This window comes from Uloborus diversus, chromosome 1, assembly GCF_026930045.1.
Source record: "Uloborus diversus isolate 005 chromosome 1, Udiv.v.3.1, whole genome shotgun sequence".
Classification (NCBI taxonomy): Eukaryota; Metazoa; Arthropoda; class Arachnida; order Araneae; family Uloboridae; genus Uloborus; species Uloborus diversus.
Window position 1 is genome coordinate 185,984,660 of NC_072731.1, and position 12,095 is coordinate 185,996,754.

Below are 12,095 nucleotides of genomic sequence, written 5' to 3' on the forward strand. Positions count from 1 at the left end.
TATGCATGAAGTCAGCTCATATTTTTATGAGTGTTATTTCTCGTTGCATCCGCTGATGTACTTGTGTAAAATTTGCGACAGTCACATTCGTTTGAACCTTGATTTTTTTTTCTTTTTAAGTTTATTTAAAAGTAGTTTCCAGAAATCGCTACAAACTACTATTTTTTTTGTATCGAACTACTCACTACACTATATTTTTTAAAAAGCAGTGCCGCTACACTACAAACTACTAAAAAATGTACCTACTACAGTAGCGTCGCTACTTGTAGCGCGCTACAACAATATTACTATACGCATAAGAGAAGTTACCCGTAAATATACAGGCAAATCAAATCCCCTTTTAATTTTCTACCACGGACAAGGCTGTGCGGGTACTAATAGTTGATTATACAGAAAATGATTTTTTAAAGAACACTCCCACTAAAACACCTATCTTTTCCTGGAAAGAATTAGGTCGTTTTACCACTCTTTCCTAGTAATATTAATAAAATTCAAAAAAGAAAAAATACTTTTCAATTTTCAGGTTATTGCTTTTTTTTTCTTGTCAATAAACTAAAATTGTCTGCACAAACAGGAGGTGAACTGTTATGGTTACAAACAAAATAAACTTTCAGTGTGGACTTCAGCTCAGCACTCGCTCGAAATAACATGAAAGTTGTGTCATGTAATAAGACTTTAAAAACTCGACCATAGTTCAACATCGTTGGAGTTGAAACAACACGTTGAACTTGAGAGCAAGTAAAGTTATGCAGAAATTTTCATCTTCTGATCTTGATTTTAGGAAAATTTTTCACATTCTAAAAATCTGCGCACTTTTACTATTCGATTTTTTTAGGGTCTTTATGGTTGTTTTCGGATAACTTTATCTGTCGCATTTTCTATCAGTATTAGCAGATAATTTAACAAAACAGGGTGTTTCTAAAATCTTGCACTGATAAATTAAACTCATAAAAACATTTAAGATTTGTACACAAATATTTTTTTTGATTTTCATCACATCAAGTTTCTTCCTCCATCGGTACAATATTAACGTGAAGCATGTAAGGGGCTCTAGCATTGAACATTGAAAATTAAAGAAAAAGTTTCAAGGGGCGTCGCAAGGAAGGTGTTGAGAGTCAACCACCCAGAACCTTTAGAATAAAACTTATCGCCAATTCTAATGTGACAGTTTGTATCCATACACTGTTAAAACGATTCATAGACGTTCTTGAAAAATAATGGGTGACAGTTTGTATCCATACATTGTTAAAACGATTCATAAACGTTCTTGAAAAATTAAGGAGTGACATTTTGCATCCATTCATTGTTAAAACGATCCACAAACGTTCTTGGAAAATAATGTGTAACTGATGCGCCCAAATTCTGCCACTAACATGTCTAGCAAACGCCGGAATGTTTTCCGCGAAATGTCAGTAACCTTTCTGAAATTATCCTTGAATCTTTTTAAATAATAGAGAAACCTTACCGGTTAAAGCCAGTCCGATTATAGCCTTCAAGGTAAATTTGGTAGGTTTAATACAATTAATTTTAGAATCTTCCAGGGTTACCAAGAAAGCTCCAGAAGCATCAATGCAAGCATGGCCAAAGAGCTAAGGCAGAATTGCAAGTATGAACCAAACATCTCCCTTGCCTGCAATTCTTGTCTTGCAGAGGTTGCGCTATCCAGAGACAAATTCTCTCTCATTGGGAGCTTAGTCAACTTGGATGGGCCCTAATCAAACTAAAGACGATACACTAAATAAATACACTCAGTTAATCTTTAAACTGGTAGCTAAAAATATTTTTCACACTAGTGAGGAGTCTGCATTCATGCAACTTGAAGCAATTCAGGATATGTTTTTGCAAATACACTTGATTTTACGGGGAAATAGATGAAAACCCGTGAAATCCCGCAACGTTCCACGGAAATAATCTGTAACGTTTCGGAATTTTTTTCACAGTGTGTAAGGACTGTTATCGGCAAGCCCTCTTCCCCAGAAGGTAAATTCTGACTGCGCTAGTGCCTGGCATGAAGTCGAAAATCGTCTAACTCTTCTCTGAACTACGAAAAGTTCACACCTATAAGTGTATTAAAGTTGTGAGAAAATCTTTTACAGATTAGATCAAACTAAAAGAGAAAGTATGCTTAAATCAGATGTAGTTTTTTTAAAAATAAATTTCCTTTATTAGTGCAGGATTTTAGAAACACCCTGAATATTAGTGAAAAACGATTTTGGAATTTTCTCACGTAGCCTTGTCCCAGGAAAAAAAGAACCTTCATTTGAGCCAAACTCATTGGAATTTTCAATGTAGGTTTGGTTGTGGTAAGTGGGACCTCTTTTAAGAATAGTTCTTATTTGAAACCTTATAAAAAACTTTTGAAACAAAAAAATTTAAACTTATTGCCTTATTTTATCTTGGGCATTATTAAGAAACAAAAGTTCATCATTATTTTCTAAAATAATTCTTTAAATATTCTTAACGATTATATTTAAAAAAAAATTGGATTGGTGTCTCACTTAGCCCATAGTAAGAGGTAAGTGGGTCACCCCCCTTTTATTTAAATTTAAATGAAGCATATCTAAAAAAGGGGTAAGAAGGTCTTACATGATAAAGTATGTACATTTTTAGTGTGAATTATTATTATTTTCTTTTTTTTTTTGTAAATGCATTCATTTGTGAGATATTTACTGTTTTTTAAACCTGTATCACGGAAAATTTTAAAACGAAAAACAAAATGTTTTCATTTGTGAAATTTATTGTAAGCCTATATGTATGTATTTTACTTTTACATGTAAAGGTGTGTTTAATGAACGTACTACAGTTGACTAAGATCAATTTGAGTAAATTTGCCAAAACTATAAGTTGAAAAAGAAATTGGAAACACTCGTCTATGTAAAGTTGGCTAAGGGAGAACCTCTGTCGCTTTATCCTCAGTAATTAATCCAACATCATCTGCATTCTGCACTATGCCAATAAAAAGTGGCACTATTTCTATTCGTTCTTGCAAATTCAACAGTATTTTTTAATTTGTATCATCAACTTCCAACATTAGACCTACTTAAATCTTAATGATTTTCTTTCATGTATGTTTCGCAAATACATAATCACCAACTTGATCAGTTTTTGCAGCTGAACTATCAATTCCTACTAAGTCATCATAGTTGTCTTGTATTTCACCAATACAAATATTTAAACACAGTTGCTTTTGACTCTGAGATCCCCATTATTATAGGGGTACCCACTTACACCATAGTGAAAGGACAGACTTACCGCGTATAGCAAAAATATACGGGATAAGTGGGATCCCTCCTCTTAAATACCTATTAATAATATTTTACACAAAAGTTCCTGCTGCTGTATGAACTTTAAGTTAAACTATTCGTAAAGATTAACTATCATAAAAAAATAATGAAAGCTAACCTGGAAACACTTTGAAAAATGTTACTTGAACTCGAAAAAAATTTTTTTCAGATTTTTTTTTTTTTGACTAATAGCTATGAACCAGAAAAAAAAATTCTACGAATCTCAAATATGTGCAAAACCAATCACTGTGATGAAATTTAACATGATCAGTGCAGAAAAGTTCGAAAACTTTATCCGTATTTCAGTTTTAGGGGGGTGACCCACTTAACCCAGAGCCCCACTTACCCCAACCAATTCTATGTAGAATTTTTCTATATTTTTCTAGCCTTTCCAATAAAGTTATTTTCAGTTTTACTGAGTTGAAGAAGCTCATAGTCAGTTTGTTAAGACTGCTTAAACCGAAAGAAAATAACAATGGGGGACAAAGTTACTTCATTACACAAACACACGACACTATGCAGCATTGGGAAAATATAGAGCAGTATCTGTAATCTTTTCATTTTTAATTTTTTTTTGCATTTTGTCATTTATTTTACTTTAACTTTATCGCGCAAGCTTTCTTATTTCGTTTCCGCTGAAAATAAAGCACAATAAAAACTAAATTCCAACACTTCTCTGTTTTTAGTATGGAATCCAAAAAACACTACAATATCGTAGTAACATGAAAAAAAAATTGTAAACAGATATTTGTTTTAGAACTAACAGAACTAGTTGAAGTTATTATTTTCCTCTTTCCCTCAGAAAAACAAGTCATTTAAGAGACCTTTTAACAATAATAGTTAAAAATTCACCATTTAAGGACTTTTTACAAGGTCCTTTTTGCGTCTTGTGTATTTCCTCAGATCAAAAATCACATGTCTCTTACGTTAAATACTGTTGCGTCAAAATGCATTTGAAAACCTTTGTGACAAAATATGAATCATGCAAGTTTTGTGGTTTAAGCAATGATTTTGTTAAAGACATCCAATTTCTCGTCATTTATTACATGTATAATGGATTTGGTCAAAATTAGTGAAATATTTTATTCTCATGTAAAATGTTTTACTAGTTTGAAATAATTCAACTGTGACCCCCTTCGCAAGGCTCATGGTTCCCCTATTTTGACATTTTTCCTGTGGCATCCCCTTGAATTTTTCTGTGGCTGTCATGCTGTCAAGGAGGCCACATGGCCCCAGTTGATAAATCTTGGTGTTGAATAAAAATGATGTGTTTTCTTTCTTTTTCTTTTTTATAATTTCGTAAAGGACTTTTTTTTACGTAAACGAGCAAAAGTCTCTGAGAACCGGTCAAATTTTTCTGCGAACTGCACCGGTCCTCCGCGTCGAACCTACGGTTGAGAATCGCTATTACAGATAGTAGACAAAAGGATCGCCAGAAAAGAGATAAAAGAAATTTTTAGAAATAGTTTTGGCGATAGAAAGCGTGAGAAGGATTTTAACAGATGCATAGGTTAGGAAGTGTTTTTAGCCTAAAATTTTGTTAGTAGCCTAAACAAATGACACAAAATATTACCAATGGACGCATTGAAAAACTGCTAAGAGCTACAGCGGTTGAAGAAAAATAACGAATAAAGCAGAAAGTAAATGATTATACATATGGTTCGAAATGAATATTGAGAAAACGGAATTGCGATTGATTGAGATTTTAAAATTTGAATATGATTCTTACTGTAATTTAAAAAAAAAGAAAGAAAAGAAAAAACACGATTCTATCACAAGTGCATCAATACAATTTTTTAAATTGTGCACCGTTCAAAAGAACGGTCGTTAATTTTATAGCAGATCGTTCTGAACGACACATCCCTAGTTGACCCATTTTTGTATAGCACCGTCCAATTTGCGTGTTCAGACGAATTACTTCCCATGTCTAATTTTACGCTCAAAAGATGGCAGCACAGGAAAAATTGATAGCATAACGGATAGAAACAATTAATTATTTCCTCATAGAAAAAAAGAGAGAGTGAGAGAGAAATGCATCAAGTTATGTTGATAATGAGAATCGAAAATATCTATAAATTTCTGGTTTTTCTTGCGGCCATCGATGAAATGACAAGTGAGTGTACTCCTTTCCATTTTTGTAACCAGTCAAATCTATTCCAGGAAAGTGTCCAGGGGGGGGGGCGTTCAAGCACACATGTGAACATTATTTTTTCATTTCGTTATTTTTCAAAAAAACTTATCAATTCCTCAACTTAAAAAGGTCCCCATGATTCAATAGTCTTTTCTTTGTGTCAAGGAATTTTTCTGAGATTAACAAAAAAAAAAAAAAAAAAATTTAATTTGAATTTTGACATCTTGAATTCAAATTATGTTTTTCGCAATCACGAGTGTGTGGGGGGGGATATGTGTGTTTGTGTGTATGGGGTATGTGTGTGTAGGCATGTGTGTTTGTGTCTGTGTGAAAGTGTGGGTAGTTTTGTGTGTGTGTGTGTGTATATATGTGTAAGTGTCTGTATGTATGTGTGTTTGTGTGTGTGTGTGTGTGTGTCTGTGTGTGTGTGTGTAGTTGTGTATGTATGCGCGTGTGTGTAGGACATGGATGCAACCTGGAGACGGCTTTCACTATAGGAGCAGCAGCGTGAGGAGCCCGCCTGTCCACGGTGATGGTGCAGAGGGTGGCGGTGGGAAAAATCAAAGGACCTCAAAAACAGTCAAATGAAAGCAATAAGCAATCGTGATTGCTCAAAAAAAATCTTTACCTTATGACATTTTTTTTTTACATTTAAGAGCTATTCAGAACTTCTGATGCACCACAAAGTAAAACATAAGGCTTACAAAAATAAGTAAAAACCACAAAAGCTTAAACAAAAAAAAAAAAAAAAAAATACATTCAAGAATAACATAAGACACAAATAAACGAAAAAGGAAAAAAACAATACAAAACACCAAAAAACAAACAAGAAAAATATAATACGCAAAAACAACTAGAGTCCAAAACATAAAACAAAACCCCGAAGAACCTCAAGTCTCTCTGAACATTTAACGAGATCTGAAAGAACAGAAGGCCAACAACAGGACAGGCTATATAAACGTTCCCTGAAGGAACATCTGGCCTCACGATGCAGCTTGCAGCTCATTAGATAATGTTCAATATCCCCCTTGGCTTCACCACAAAAGCAAATATCATTAAAAAAAAATTCTTCAATTGTTCACATGTTCCCCTATAGCGAGGCACATGTGAGCAAGCCTGGGGCACATAGAACGTGGTTCAGTAATGCAGGACAAGCATCATATTTCAAAGAAATATTCTTTAATATAAAACACAAACGTATGCCAATCATACTGTGTCAGTTTAAATTGTACAGTCAATGTGCCATTAAGAAAATATTTTTTGTCAATTATATAACTCTGTTCGCTGTCAAATTAAGTCTTGTAGCTTTCTCTGATCACTGGATAGACACGAAAAAGCATAAAAGACTACATAGTACGAAGAATATTTTATAGTTTAAAATAATCCACCAAATATATAAAACAAAACGCTCAAATAACATTAAAAGTAATTAAAAGTAATTATATTGTAAATTAACCGTCAAATCCATTTTTTAATCTCCAGTCTTGCCAAGCGACCACTTTAGCGCATTTGCGAATAATTTTAAATTTTAATAAAATGATTAATGTTTTTTTGTGCTTTATGGATTACTGATGCTAATTAGGATTTTGTGGGAATAACGTCCTTATTTTCACGGCGACAATAGGGAACATTGTTCTTATTTTAAAGGGTATTTCATTTACGCAATTGGAACTGTACTGGTGAAGATTTTTGGAACTATCCAAACGGAGAATTTTGAGGGAGGTCCCTGTTATTTGAAAAGCCTGATATCTAATGGGGGTTTTTGGGGATGTTTTTCGTTCCTAATGCAAAGTTTTATGTACTGGTGTCCTCATTTAAACGGTAAAAAAAAAAAAAAAAAAAAAAAAAAAAATGCTGTGCGCACTATGATTTTAACGAGATTTTGACTCCGATGTTTTTTGGTGGTTTGAACCGTTGACGTTATTTATTAGAAACTGGGGATTTTAAATGTTTTTTAAAGATCGGGGTTTTAAAGGTTGATGTTCTCACTCTAAAGGGATATTTAAGGACTTATATTCAATTTAGGATTTGTAGTGACTGCTGACGCTATTTTGAGATTGTTGATGTCGCCTTTAGAATTTTAGATAAGTTTTTCTTTATTTATTTGATCTCCCTTCCTTTCTCCGGCAAAAAGTTCGGCAATAATCTAAGTAGCTAGCGTCCAGCGTAGTGTCGGACACCATTTGACGGGGATCGGGATTTAAGGGATATGTTGATTTTATTTAAGAACTGTTAACCTCATTCGAATGGGATTTTTTAAAAATTGCCCACGCAAACATCATTTATTTATACTCCTTTTCATTTTCCTGATTTCTATCATGTAGTTTTTTTTTTACAGTTATTTGACCTCTGCCTGTGTTGACCATTAACCTGAATCGATTGACAAAATCTACATCAACGCGAGAAAAGCTGCGGGTAAAAGCTAGTAATAAAATAATTATAATAATAATAATAGTAATTATAACAATAATAAAATTATGCCATCACAATTCTTAATAAATCTTTGGTTGGGGCACAACGGCTAACTATCTTGTGCACCTATATTTCACTAAACAGACCAAGGAGAAAATTAAAAATATTGCAGCAAAATTAAAGTTCACAAACAGCAACTAGAACTGCACAAATTTTGAGATAACAAGGAAACCCATTTTTTTTTTCAATTTAAAAATGTGCTTATGAATGAAAAGGAATAAGGAAAAAAAGACCAAAAGCAGCAGAGGATTCAGACACTTGTTTTTGGTCAATGTTAAATTAGCCATATTGATGCCTTATTATCTCAAAAACAAATTGGAAGAACTTTTCAAAATTTTCAATGCTAGTTTTCTGCGTATGGGCCATTGAGAAGCAAAGGGGTGTAGGTGCCAAAATTAAAAGTTTGAGATATCAATTACAAATAATGGAACCTTTTCTCTGTTTTGGAACAGGAACCGGTACAAATAGCCCTGGTATATGCTGTTATACAGTGTGATTTAAAAAAATAATTTAATGAAGGGGTACCTAGGGTCTGAACTTTAAACGCGTTTAACTCAAATACTTAAAATGTCCTCTTACATCCATTAGCTTCTCTTCCCTCCCCCTCCGCTGTTAAAATATGTTCATATTTTAACAGCAGGATTTTATGAAATTTGAAGCAATTATAATTCAGCTGTGCAAACTGAAATTTTTTAAGGTGTCTCATAACCTAAAAAAGTTACAAAAGTCTTTTTTTAATTGCCTATTTCAAACTTTCAAGTACACAAAAAACACTTTCATTCATCTTGTTCAATTATTAAAAAAGCCACAAGTGGTAGCTCACACACGCTAATGCAAAAGCAAAACTTTATGATGCTTTTTCTTGATGTTTCCATATTATTGGATATCCCTAAGGATTTTTCTTTATTAAAAATACAGCTTTAAAATAGTACTTATTGCAATCAGTATAAGATATTTAATAAAACCGTGCATTGGATAAACATTTTAGGAATAACTAAAATTTTCTGATCATGCATACCATTAGAAGCAAAAAATAGAAATAATTTTCATGATGTTAAGCATTGGCCTCAGAACATTCCCTAATAATAATAAGCAAATAAAGAAATGATTTTAACTTATTTGTAGAGGTGAATATTGTGATCATTTCTCAAAAAAATATATTTGTAAAAGCGTAAAACCAAGGAAGCTGTAAGGGCTTTATTTATCTTTTTTTTTTTTAAATTTTGTTCCAAAAAATGGACGGTTTAATTACTATTAGAAAATGAATTGTTGGTTTTAAGTAAGTGTGCAAGCAAAAGTTTCAATGGATCATTTATTTTACTTAAATTAAAAAAAATAATTATGAGGATAATGTGACCCCTAACACTTGTAGTCGAAAAATTACTAAAAGTAAGAACTTCAAAGTACAAGAGTTTATTTGTACAAGAGTTTGTATGTACGAGAGAAAAAACGTGTGGTAAAAATTTATATCTTGTTTAGTTTCTGAAATAAACAATAATTTAAGTGAAAAGAGTTCGATTTTCAAAAAAATTCAGTTATGTTGGATGCATGTGAAATGAAAAAAACTTTTTGGAATGCACACACAAATACACAATAATTTTATTGAAGTAAAAAAAGAAACCAACGTATATAAAACACAAGTGATCAAGAGAATACAGCTAATAGCTATTTCAAAGTTACAATGGATCCTCTTCAACACTGTTCCGGTGAAAATTTCCCATGTTTTATTACTCATCTCACTTAAATTGATAATGAGTAAACTAGCACTGGAGAATATAACAGTTTATTGTAACAGAATACTAAAATTTAATTTACCTATAAATTGAGTAACTAATATGGGATGATAATATAAGCTATTACGACCTTGCATAAATGTTCAAGAAAAAAATCCAACGTTTTTTTTCCAAATGTTTAGTTAAAACGCAATTACCTAAAAATGTAATGCACGTACGTAAAATATTCAGATCTATTTTTTTCCTACACAAAAGGCATCTCATTCTTAAGCTAGTTACATTTTTGTTTGAGTAACGCCTGCCATGGAAAAGTATCTTCACACTCAGCACATGAATCTAGACAATGTAATATTATTGTCAAATATAAATGATCCCATAAAAATTCAAATGTTTATATTCAACCATGTTTGTTTTAAAATTTCTTAAATTATAATAATCAATATTTATGTCTGATTCATTTCAGCAAAAAAATTGATTGTATACTTTCTTCTCCTTACTATTTTTTAAAATTAAGTGTCTTCTGCTGTCAACACTAACTTAACGCTCAGTTAAATGATCATAGAGAAAAATATATTATGGTTTTCCCAGTTCTTAATGTCTACAATTTAGAAAATATTTTTTAGGAGACAGGTCCTTTTATATTTGTACTAACATAATAAAGTGACTTAAAAATAACATATTTGCTTATCATGTTTAAAATGTAACTGTTAAAGGGGGAAAAAATTAAATTTTTTAACGAAACTCGTAAGGATAAACACAGCGTTTCAGTAGCATTCTTGTTAAAAATTGTTTCCAAGATTTCATGAATTTTGTAAAAAACAAAATGTATACAAACAAGATACGTATTTAAGCAAGAATTTTTTTTTTTTTTTAGAAAAAAGGAATAAATTATTTTCATAAATTTTCTTTTGTATTGCATAAGTTATGGTATCACATTTAGGTACACATTATATATAAACACTGCAAAATAAGAACACATCTATATCTACTATAAAGGAAATCCACAAAATATTTCGAATTTCTTATCTATTAGAGTTTGTTTATTTTCAAATCTCTGATCGAAATACGTAAGAAATAAATTGCTTAACCAAATTACAGCAAACTCTAGTCAATAATTTAGCCCTTTCATTATATTTTGTAATTATTCCAGAAATAAATAAAGCAAAACACAATAATCAATTTGAGTCATATTTAAAATTAATATTAAAATTGCAACAGTAAGGTAAAACACCAGTAGTGGCCAGTGCTTCAGTAGTGGCCACTTCAAGTTTACTTTTGTACTTTGAAGAAAGAAATGAACAATAATAATTTGATTTTTTGTTGGTACTTAATGTAACTATCATATTGAATCAATTTTATTCATCAGTTATTTGAATTTAAAGAAAGTAATGTAAATACTTCGGATGGGAGAATGTTAGATGGCCACCACTGAAATTTTCAGATTTTGGAGTAGCCACTGCTTGCTGTATCAAATTTGAGGTTGGAGAAAAAATTGATAAAAATTAAACAAATCGAAATTCTGGTATTTTAGAAATTGGGAAGATTTAGAAAGCTTTGGGCTATAAAACGCTCATTGAGTTTCAAGAGGGGCAAATAATATTGTAGACCTACAGTTTAAAAATATACTTCACTGTGGTTACTACTAGTGCGTTTTAAACCTTGAAGTGGCCACTACTAAAGAAGTGACCACTACTGGTGTTTTACCTTAATTGTTGAAATTTAGGCGTGGTAACTCAAATAAATCAGTTAACAATGTACGTATTCATCATGGCATTTCATGCACAATAACAATAAACAAAAATTTGGTTTCAATGGAAAAGAAAAGTGGACTTACCTTTTTAATGCTAATCCTAGAATCTTTTTTGAACGTTTATTAGTACTGTTAATGGCTACACAAGACGCCATCTAGTCGAAATCTCCTCGAAATCCGATAAAATAAAATGACGAATTCAATGTCTTACTACATTACGGGCAAAATTTTTTGGTGAACCTAAAATGGCGGCGCGGCTACGGTGATAGCTTCAAAAAGTTTTCCCTGTATTCCATCCTGTTATTCTTACATTCATGGTTCTCTCAAGACTTTCCTGTGTTTTGAAATTTTTGAAGTGATGAAGAGGCTTCATTGTACCCTTGAAATAGCTAATATGCTGTATTTTCTTGATCACGTATGATTTATTTACGCTGTTTTTTTTTTCACTTCAATCCTATTTTTGCACAAAGCTTATTTCATCATTTTCATCATGCAATTATTTGGTTAACAAACGACCATTTTCTTTTAATTGGTGAAGGACAACAACTCTCTGGATATGTTGTGCATATAGTGAGACAAACAGCTTTAAATTTGGTTGTAAAAACTCTACTAAGTTTCATGGCGAAAAGGAGAACGTGGCACTGCAAATAGGTATGCAATGTTCAAGTGAAATTGAGAAAAAAAGTAAATTGTAAATTTAGTCTGCATTTAAATAAAAAATTGAC

At 31.8% G+C, this 12,095-nt stretch overlaps 1 protein-coding gene across 1 annotated transcript in view; it reads right to left on the bottom strand.

The window, feature by feature from the left end:
- LOC129223817 (prismalin-14-like) overlaps positions 1-11,609 on the bottom strand; it is a 48,967-nt gene extending 37,358 nt beyond the window's left edge. The window contains exon 1 of the mRNA XM_054858179.1: positions 11,455-11,609. The gene's annotated coding sequence lies outside the window, so the exon portion shown is untranslated. The remainder of the gene's footprint in view (positions 1-11,454) is intronic.
- Between the last annotated feature and the right edge of the window lie 486 nt (positions 11,610-12,095).